The sequence below is a fragment of the Citrus sinensis genome, chromosome 6 (genome assembly GCF_022201045.2).
Source record: "Citrus sinensis cultivar Valencia sweet orange chromosome 6, DVS_A1.0, whole genome shotgun sequence".
NCBI classification, from domain to species: Eukaryota; Viridiplantae; Streptophyta; class Magnoliopsida; order Sapindales; family Rutaceae; genus Citrus; species Citrus sinensis.
Genome location: NC_068561.1, coordinates 538,119 through 547,026, shown reverse-complemented (window position 1 = coordinate 547,026; position 8,908 = coordinate 538,119). Strand labels below are relative to the sequence as shown.

The following is an 8,908-nucleotide window of genomic DNA, read 5'->3' as shown; positions in this document are numbered from 1 at the left end:
CTAAAATATAAACTATTTATTTTCTTCACTTTTATTCCTACCTTGATTTTTCAGTTTTCTCTGCACTTATGTATTTTCTTTGCATCTTGCTGGAGACCAAAACAGTGGAATGTTACAGTTCAAATCCAATGAGCTTCAAATCATAAACGTTTTTCCTTTGACAGTGGTGCCTCCCCTTGATTATCAAAAGTCAAGAAGGGAGAAACAAGATAGAGATCCCCTCATAGATGGCAGGAAAATTGGATCGTGTAATGGCTGGATGTATGAGCAGAGGGAAAGAGCCAATGTCAAATATGTTGGTAAAATTGACCAAATTTCCTTACATTATTTGATTTTGACATCTATCATTTATTGCGAGTGTGTACATATGCTTTTTGAGCACACTTATACGAGTTCGGACATAGATTCTTAAATTATAAGTGGTTTCTTTTAATTATTTTCTCTAATATATTTTAAAAAAAAGATCAATGTTGATATTATACCTCCCTTCACATATATTGAGAGATTCGATTTGACAATATGTAATTAGTCGTCTTTTTAATATCTATCATTTACGGATATATTTCTATTCTCAACACATTATCATAAGCTTTTTAGTGATTATGCTCTCAATTAATAGTTCCAATAGCAACGTTTCAGAAGCATATGGACATGTAACTGACCGACCATCAATGTTTCACAAGTGCAGTTTTATTATGAACCAAGGACAAACAAGCAGTTCATGTCAATGAAAGAAGTAGACAAGCGCCTAGAATTGAAGCAGAAAAAAAAATTTCAATTAACTACTCCTCAAGCATTATAAGAAAATGATCGGCAGAGATTGAGACTGCACCAATAGTAGACCTTGCTTATGTGAGTGAACCAGCTGCACGTGTCTTACTGACCTGATAACAAGTATTGCCTCCCCGCCCAGCTCTGTCAGTAGGCTTCTAGATGTGGTATTTCATTAGTGATCCTTTTCGGGACCTTGACTTGTCAGTTCACTATGAATCTTTGGGTACCTCTTATGAGATTTATGGGCATTAACCGCGCAGAAACGGAAAATCTCAAACACAATAAGGTTATTTCCACGCATGTTCTTGAAAAGGATCACTTCACGAGTGCTCGTTCCTTTTCTCTCCTCCAAGAGACGAATCAAAGAAATTGGGTTATGCATACGAAGTGCATTCCAGGGACAGCAACTTCTATAAACACAAGAAACGGTTGATGGTTGTCTGTGGGGCTAGGAAAGAAGAGAAAATAGGGCCATTGGGGCCGCATGCAGTACCAAACTTTAAGCCAGCAGCTAAGGGCTTAGAATAATCACTCGCTTCGGATGTGCCGGGGCGGTATAAAAAACAGCCTTGGAGCCTGTAATATAAATAGGCCTCTCAACAGGTTCCCGAAAATTATTCCCACGTAACAAATCCTCATTAAGTAATAGGTTTTTAAGGGGCTAGTTTACGGGCTAGGCGTCAAAAAGCCTGTTCTTTTTAAGCCCAGGTCATCTAGTCGGAGTCGACCACAATTTTCCAAGAAAGAAATAGATAGAATTTCACTAATAGAAAGGAAAAGGAGGTTGCTTGCATACTTTGTGTTTCTTATTTTTATTCATGCTTATTATAAATTAAATAAATCAAATTTAAGTAAAAAATCTAAGTACCAAATATAAGAAATATACGTTTAAAAAAGTAACAATAAAATATTTTTCTTATATTTTTTGTTATTTTTTTAAACATATATATATATACACATATATTCCTAAGATAAATTATGGAACAAATGATTAATTTATCCCTCTTTTTTTAAATTTTTTATGATAAGTCTATTTTTAAATATTACAAAAATAATAAAAGAATAAGTCGTATATATTAATTTCACAATCTCTCATTTTAAGAACTAACATGTAACAAATTGTCAAATTGAAAAATGAAAAGAAAATCTTAAGAAAAATATGTATAACCAAAAGTTGTGGCCCCAACATCCAATTGATACGCGGCAAAATTCTATTTATTATTACCCAACTATCACCCTTCTACATGCAGTTAAATTAATTAAGCATTAAAGTGCTTTAATTAACTTTGAAGCAATTAATTAACGCTGATTGTGTCTTCCCTATTAGAGTACATTTTTGCTAAGCTGTCACTTTGCATTCCAATGAAATAAAGTGGAATCGTGATACTATCAAGCTGCTTTTCCAAGGACTTGTTTAATTAGATGCTTTTGGCCTTAGTGGAGAATGTAGGCAAAAATAAAATTTTTAAAAGTTAATATTTTTTGAGAAGATACAAGATATTCGAAGTTGGAACTCTATTCCCCATTATTATAATGTTATAAAATTGCCTCACTTGTACAATTATGGCACACTTGATGGGTGTGCAATTTAAAAAAAAAAATCATGTACAAATTTACTGTGACTTATTTTATTTCAGCATGATGTCAGCCCTTAATAAGCATCTATACACACACTTACATCCCTTCACATCAAAGATTTTCCACTTGCAGGGTGCTGGGCCAATGCCAAACATGATTAATGCAAATCTTCTGATTCTTTTCCAGCTTTTATTTTCGTCATTTTTATTGAATCTTTTACCCCGTGAGTTTGTAACATGTGTCCTGTCATTTCTTTTAAATGTTCCTATATTATCAGATACTGTTGCGATGGAACACGGGGAAAAAATTATTGGTTATGTATTTATTGATTTGATTTCTGTTCATGTGAATCAATCGAGTTTCTGTACATGTACATACAAAGCTCATACAGAGCTCATGAATCTGCCTAACCAAATAAAGTTGATTGAAACGCACAAGCTGGGTTTCAACAAATGCCTATGTTACAACTCTCTCTATACCTTCTTTTGTTTTCGCATGTATATTACAATCCAGTCTATTGTTGTACAACTCAACCGTCTACTCTTTATTCAATTAAATTGAGAGGAGAATATGAATCTTAATAAAGACTCCAACACATATTTTCAAGTTTGATGAGAACATAAATGTTACCAATGGACTATGAGCCAATTGGTAAAACCCGTGCTCTCAAACCTAAGAGAGCATAAGTTGGATCCTACATATACACTTACTGAACTACATAAATTTATAACCATATTTTGTGGGTTATAAGGAACAGGACCCTGATATCTGAACTCTCTGCTTCAAATTCCAATTAGTAGCTAAATTAAGCCTTTTTCTTTCTCTTCTTTTGGTTCGTTTATGTGGACAAAGAACCAGCAAGCAAAACCTGCAAGGCTACAACATTAATTGGCAATCCCATGAGACACATACATAAAGGTACAATCAAAATAACGCAGTTAAAAGTTTTAAACAAAAATGTGTGCGTAACGTGGATGTGAGGGAAAAATCATGTGTCAATATATGAAATATTAGTGTGTGTGTGTGTGTGTGTGTATGAAAGCTTATTAGACAAGCATGTTTCCTTATTAACAAATAGACAAATATATGATTAGCATAAAATAGACAATTAAACACAAAGGCAATGAAATTATAAGCAACCCATATAGAGTATACTTCTTGGAACAGAGGTGAGATAAGGAGAGGGAGGAATAATGGGAAACCTATGGCATGGGTGGAGTAGGGAAGATATACAAATTCCTTAAGTAAATAGTAATAATGAAAAAAGTGATATTATTATTACTTAGTTAAATTATCTTCCCTACTCACCCATACCAAAACCTTCCCAATATCCTTCAACTCCCTCTCCATTACTCCCTATTTGCGGCTACCCAATTTTAAGCTCATTGTGATGCTCCAACTCTTGTTCGTTATGTTAGTATATATAGTGCTTTGAAGTTTGATGCATGATTCTTTGAAACCCTAGTTGACGACTCTGGTTACCTAAGATCAAAACTTTATTAAAGTTGGTTCAATCTTGTCCGCTCATTTTGGCTTTTGGTTGGTAAGGTTTCTTTATTGGAATTAGCTTCTGGCATAAGATATGTCCAAGTGTCACTCTTTTAGAATTTTCTTTTTCTTAAAGTCTTGAGTGAAAGGACATTTTGATTGACTTTGTGCCATGCATATTGATGACGTATTGCCCCACCACTTGTTAAGAGAATCCGATGGTATCCTCACTAATGGATTCAACTAATCAAGTTGAAAAGTCTATTCATGTCTTGAACAAAGTCAGATGTCCTTGGGCATAGATTCGGAGAAATTGGCCCAACTTTATCTGGGATTGGCCCACAATTAAAAAATACTTCGCAGCCCAAAATGTATGATCGTACTCACCAATTCCGTCAGTGATCACCGATGTTTTCACTATAATAATATAAAGAATAATGCTAGCCACCTAAGTGTTATTCTAGAATTTCTCTCCCACAGCATTTATCATGTAGATGGTCATGTGGTGTAACAATTAGCTTGAAACATGTGAAAGTAAAAATTGGTCATCCATTTAAGGAATATGAAATCACATTTAAAATGTCTATCATTATCAAAGCTGGAGACAACAATTCAACTTAGTGGGGTCTCCTCAAGTTTCACAAAACAAAAATAAGATCAAGCTTCAAGAAAAGTATTACAATAACTACTTAATACTTATTAATCTATGCAAATTTTTTTATTTTTGTGGGCTAGGCAGTCCTTTGCTAGGGAAGATATATAAAGGTGTGTTTAGTTTCATTTTGTAAACCAATTTTTTTATGGAGTAATGGAAATGAGAATCAGAGAATAAAAATGAGTAATGTTTTATTTATTTAAATGATCTCTATAAAATATGTTTTTAACTTTTTTATTATTATTTGAATAATAATTTCTTTGAACTTACAAATTGAACTTAGAATGAACAAAATAAATTATTTTTTTAGGGTGATTTCAGCGCTATGAGAGAATTTGATTGATTAAAATTAAATTCATAAGAAATAATTGATATTAAAAGCACACATTTAATTTATAGAAATGATTTCATCATCGTAAATGAGAAATTAACAAATAGAGGAAGAGGCATTGGAAGAAAAAAAAATAATAGTTTTTAGAGATAATCAAATCTGAAAAAAAAAATGTAATCTGAAAAATTTTATAATGTCTCACACTGGCCATCTAATTTGTCATGATGAAATTAAAAGCCCCAACACTATATCAGACGCCAAGATGTATCATTGAAACTCATTTTAATATATTTTTGCAAGATGCTTAAATCATCTTTGATAGAGTAGTGCAAACTAATTATCAAATAGGTGAAGTCTTTTCATTGATTTGAATATATTTTTAACTCTATGCTTGAATACACGCTCAGGTCAGGCTTTAGTTCGCCGGTGGGCTTTCCTATTATCCCTAGTGAGCACACAAAGAGGCTGATGGCACGATAATATAACTTTCTTCACTCACGTAGAATGCAATGATTTAACAAAATTGTGTTATATCATTTTTAAGTCTTGTTTTAAATTTACTGCTGAGCCAGGCAGTCCGTAACCATTAGCTGGCCTTAGGTTTTGGTTTGAGAGTCAAGGTCTTATTGGAATATGCAAACTCTTTCATCATTTCTTTAATTTCTTAGCCCACTCTTAGATCCTTTAGTCCATCTACGAGCATCTATCTCAAGTCCCAGTCGGCATTTAACCTGAAAGAGGCTTTTAAGATTTATCTTTAATACAATTATTGCACCCGTACCTATCAAAACTTAAAATATCACTTCTTCAACTTTATATTATTCAAGGCACAGTGTTGTTGCCAGCTTGAAAAGATGTCAGACACCGGTGATCTTCAAAAAATTTATTGTGTTTCTTTTCCTTTTGATTAACCATACATTGCTTCCCTCGTCATAGAAGCAATTGCAAGCTTATGTGTTTGGCTACATTCAGTTGTTCACATTTAACAAATACTTGCAAACAAAATTGCACGACCAAATTATGCAAGATTTGATGCTCGATCTTTGAAACCCTCACAACGTCATGTGGCCCCATTTATACTTCATACAAATCTGAAATATAAACTAAACAGATCGTGTGTGTGAGTAATCATTTTGAGGTGTGGATGCTCTCAATTTTTTTTAACACAAACACGTTATTAAGCAATGCAGTTTAATAATACTGAAAATTGACTCTATTAAATTACACAGTTTAATGGCGTATTCGCAAGGAAAAAAATTAGGACACTCACATTTTTTTAATGTGAAGACACTGATAAATCATATGGTTTAATAGAGTCAGTTTTTAATAGACTATAAAATATGTGATTTAATAGCATGTATACACTAAACCATATTCGCAAAAAAAAATTAATAATAATAAAGACACCAAAATAAGAAAAGGACTTATATATATAAATATATATACATACACAAACATAATTTGAAAAAAAAAAAAAAAGACTTAGGTATTGTTGTTTATCATGCTGGGCTACTTCCAATTATATATGTTCCTTTGTCAGTACATTGAAATTCTAGTACTCATATTGCGTACGTATATGCAGAATTATGATCTTCTCTCTTCATATGATTAGCTGTCTTTAATTTTTAAAGATTTCTCCCTCCATGACTTTTGATATCAAAATATGAGTATATTGATAATTTTAGGAAAAAGATAAATTCAACTCATATTCCTCAATGTGGCTCAAAATCCGATTTATACAAGATTATGAACGATATAAAAGGAAAACGATCAATCAATATAATTTGGATATATTTTCGTTCCATATGGCCAAGAACTCGCCTTATATATAATGATAATAGTACTTACCATATACGAATGTCATAACGGTATTGATTTTGGCTCACATAATTGCTTTTCATTATTTTGATTGAGATGATCTTCAACATTCCTGAGAATATATCTCCTAATACTATTGAATTTAGTGCTAATCTCATTTTTTTACTTTTTATACTAATCTTTTTGCAAATTGTGATTAGTAATTATTAAATAAGAAATATAGTTCATTAAATCATAATGGTATATTTTATAAATGAATGTGTGGCAAATGACTACAAAACGACCAGCACAAAAACTGTGAGCATTGGATTCGAATTCCTCCCGCACATGGGTGAGATTCTATTTAGTTTCTTCTGAAATTGCTTCTCTTTATCAACAAGTTGGGTATGGTCAAGCTATACTGCTAAGCTAATCATGAACCACACCCAAAGATATCAAAATTGTAATATCCGTCGATGCAGTCACCAATAGCCAAGAGAAGAAGGTTGGTTTGGCAGCAGTTATAACAACCTCAGAAGGCAAGATTATAGCTGCAGGTATAAACCAGTCTAAGTTAAAGGAAGACGTCAGTATTGCAGAAGCTGAAGCAGTGGAGTGGGGTCTTCAGGTGGCCAGGAAATTAGCCCTCCCATGTTTGATCATTGAATCAGATTGTAAGAAGGTGGTGGAGCTTGTTAACAACACAACGGACAGCAAAACAGCAACTCACTGGATAATTTCATAAATCCAGTTCCTCTGTAGGAATTTTCAGTCTGTTAAAGTCAATTTTGTACCTAGAGGCTGTAATGCTCATGCCCATTCTCTAGCAAAATTCGCTTTAGAGAAAGATATTGCTGCAGTCTGGGAAAACTCTTTTCCAGCAGACATACAGCTTGTATTAGACAGTGTTGTTATTCTTGTTTGAATGAAAGGTTTACTTTCTTTTCAAAAAAAAAAAAAAGACTAGCTACTTTAGTTATAACATATATTATATAAGAGTAGCAATCACAAACAAAATAATTTGCTTCAAGTATTCGTATTTTAAGGGAAATTTACAAACGTAACCTAAAAAATTTTGTTATTTTCACAACTAACCCCCTAAAAATTTTTCTATCAACATTAGCCAAAACTCCCCTCTGGTGCCGAAAATACCCCTCTCATAACTCCCTCCTCTCCTTCCTCTTCTTCCCCTCTCTCTCTCTCTCTCTCTCTTTCTCTCACCGTCGAATTCCCTCCCAACATGTTCACTCGTCGCTTGCAGCTTCCCGAAGTCATTCTTGGCAGCAAACATCACCAAAATTTCGGTCAAGAGCTGAAATTAAAGGTTAGGTCAAAAACCCTAAATTTCTATTTTCTATTCTTCTTCTATGTTGTGGTTTTTGTGTTGTGTTGGTGATAGTGAGTGAAGATTGAAAGGTTTATGATGTTGAGTGCATGGGTGAAGTTGTTGGTGTGGTGCATGGGTGAAAAAGTTGCCGCTGGCGTGGAGGAGGAGGCACGGTTGTTGTGCTGTCGCACCAAATTACAGTAGGTTTAATTTTTTTTTTCTGTCAAGTCAATTTCTTTTATTTTTGTTGTAAATGCAATGTAATAATGTTATAAATATTACAGATACATGGCGAAAATCAGAATCATCGGAAATCGAACCAGGCAAGATGTATTTTCGTTATGCCGATCACTTTCTGGGTCAAATTTCGAGCATGTGTAATTTATCTTCAGTCGTAAAAGCCATCGAGCAAATATTAACAAAGCGACAGTTGAATCTGTTCAAGAAGAACATATTTGGGCATTTCTTGGAGAGTCGAAACTTTCCATTTAGTGGGGTAATTTTGCACAATCTTTTACTGAGGCAAGTGGCTCATGAAGAAGACAGCCGTGAGGATCAGTTATGGTTTCAAATTGGTAAGCATTTGATTCGCTTGTCAATTGTAGAATGGTGCTTGGTTACTGGACTTTCCTATGTTGTGATACAGAGAATATCGTTGCTCCAATGACATCGTTATTGGAAATACCTCTTCTCCAACATCCTGTAACGTAATGCCGTTGTCATCAATATTGTCATAATTGTCGTGGATTGGAGAGTAATATTGCTGCAGCGACATTGTCCTTGGCAACATCTCTTCTTCATTATTGGGGCCAGACATATTTGCTCTAAAGGAAGTGTCTGTATCGACATGTGGCTCAATATTTTCGCTCGGAACTCGAGGTGATGTGTTAACGAATATAGGAATGCATCCAAAATTGGCTACATTAGATGCCATATGTACCACAACCCTCACCATTTC

At 33.8% G+C, this 8,908-nt stretch overlaps 1 long non-coding RNA gene and 1 other non-coding gene across 2 annotated transcripts; both read right to left on the bottom strand.

Moving 5' to 3' along the window:
• Positions 1 to 2,643: 2,643 nt before the first annotated feature.
• On the bottom strand, positions 2,644 to 3,788 carry LOC102621574 (uncharacterized). Its single transcript, XR_003065819.2, has 2 exons — positions 3,661 to 3,788; positions 2,644 to 3,220 (listed from the first exon to the last, which is right to left on the bottom strand). It is a non-coding gene; the product is annotated as an uncharacterized LOC102621574 (long non-coding RNA).
• Positions 3,526 to 3,698, bottom strand: MIR482D (microRNA MIR482d). The gene has a single exon (NR_161540.1). It is a non-coding gene; the product is annotated as a microRNA MIR482d (primary transcript).
• Positions 3,789 to 8,908: the final 5,120 nt, after the last annotated feature.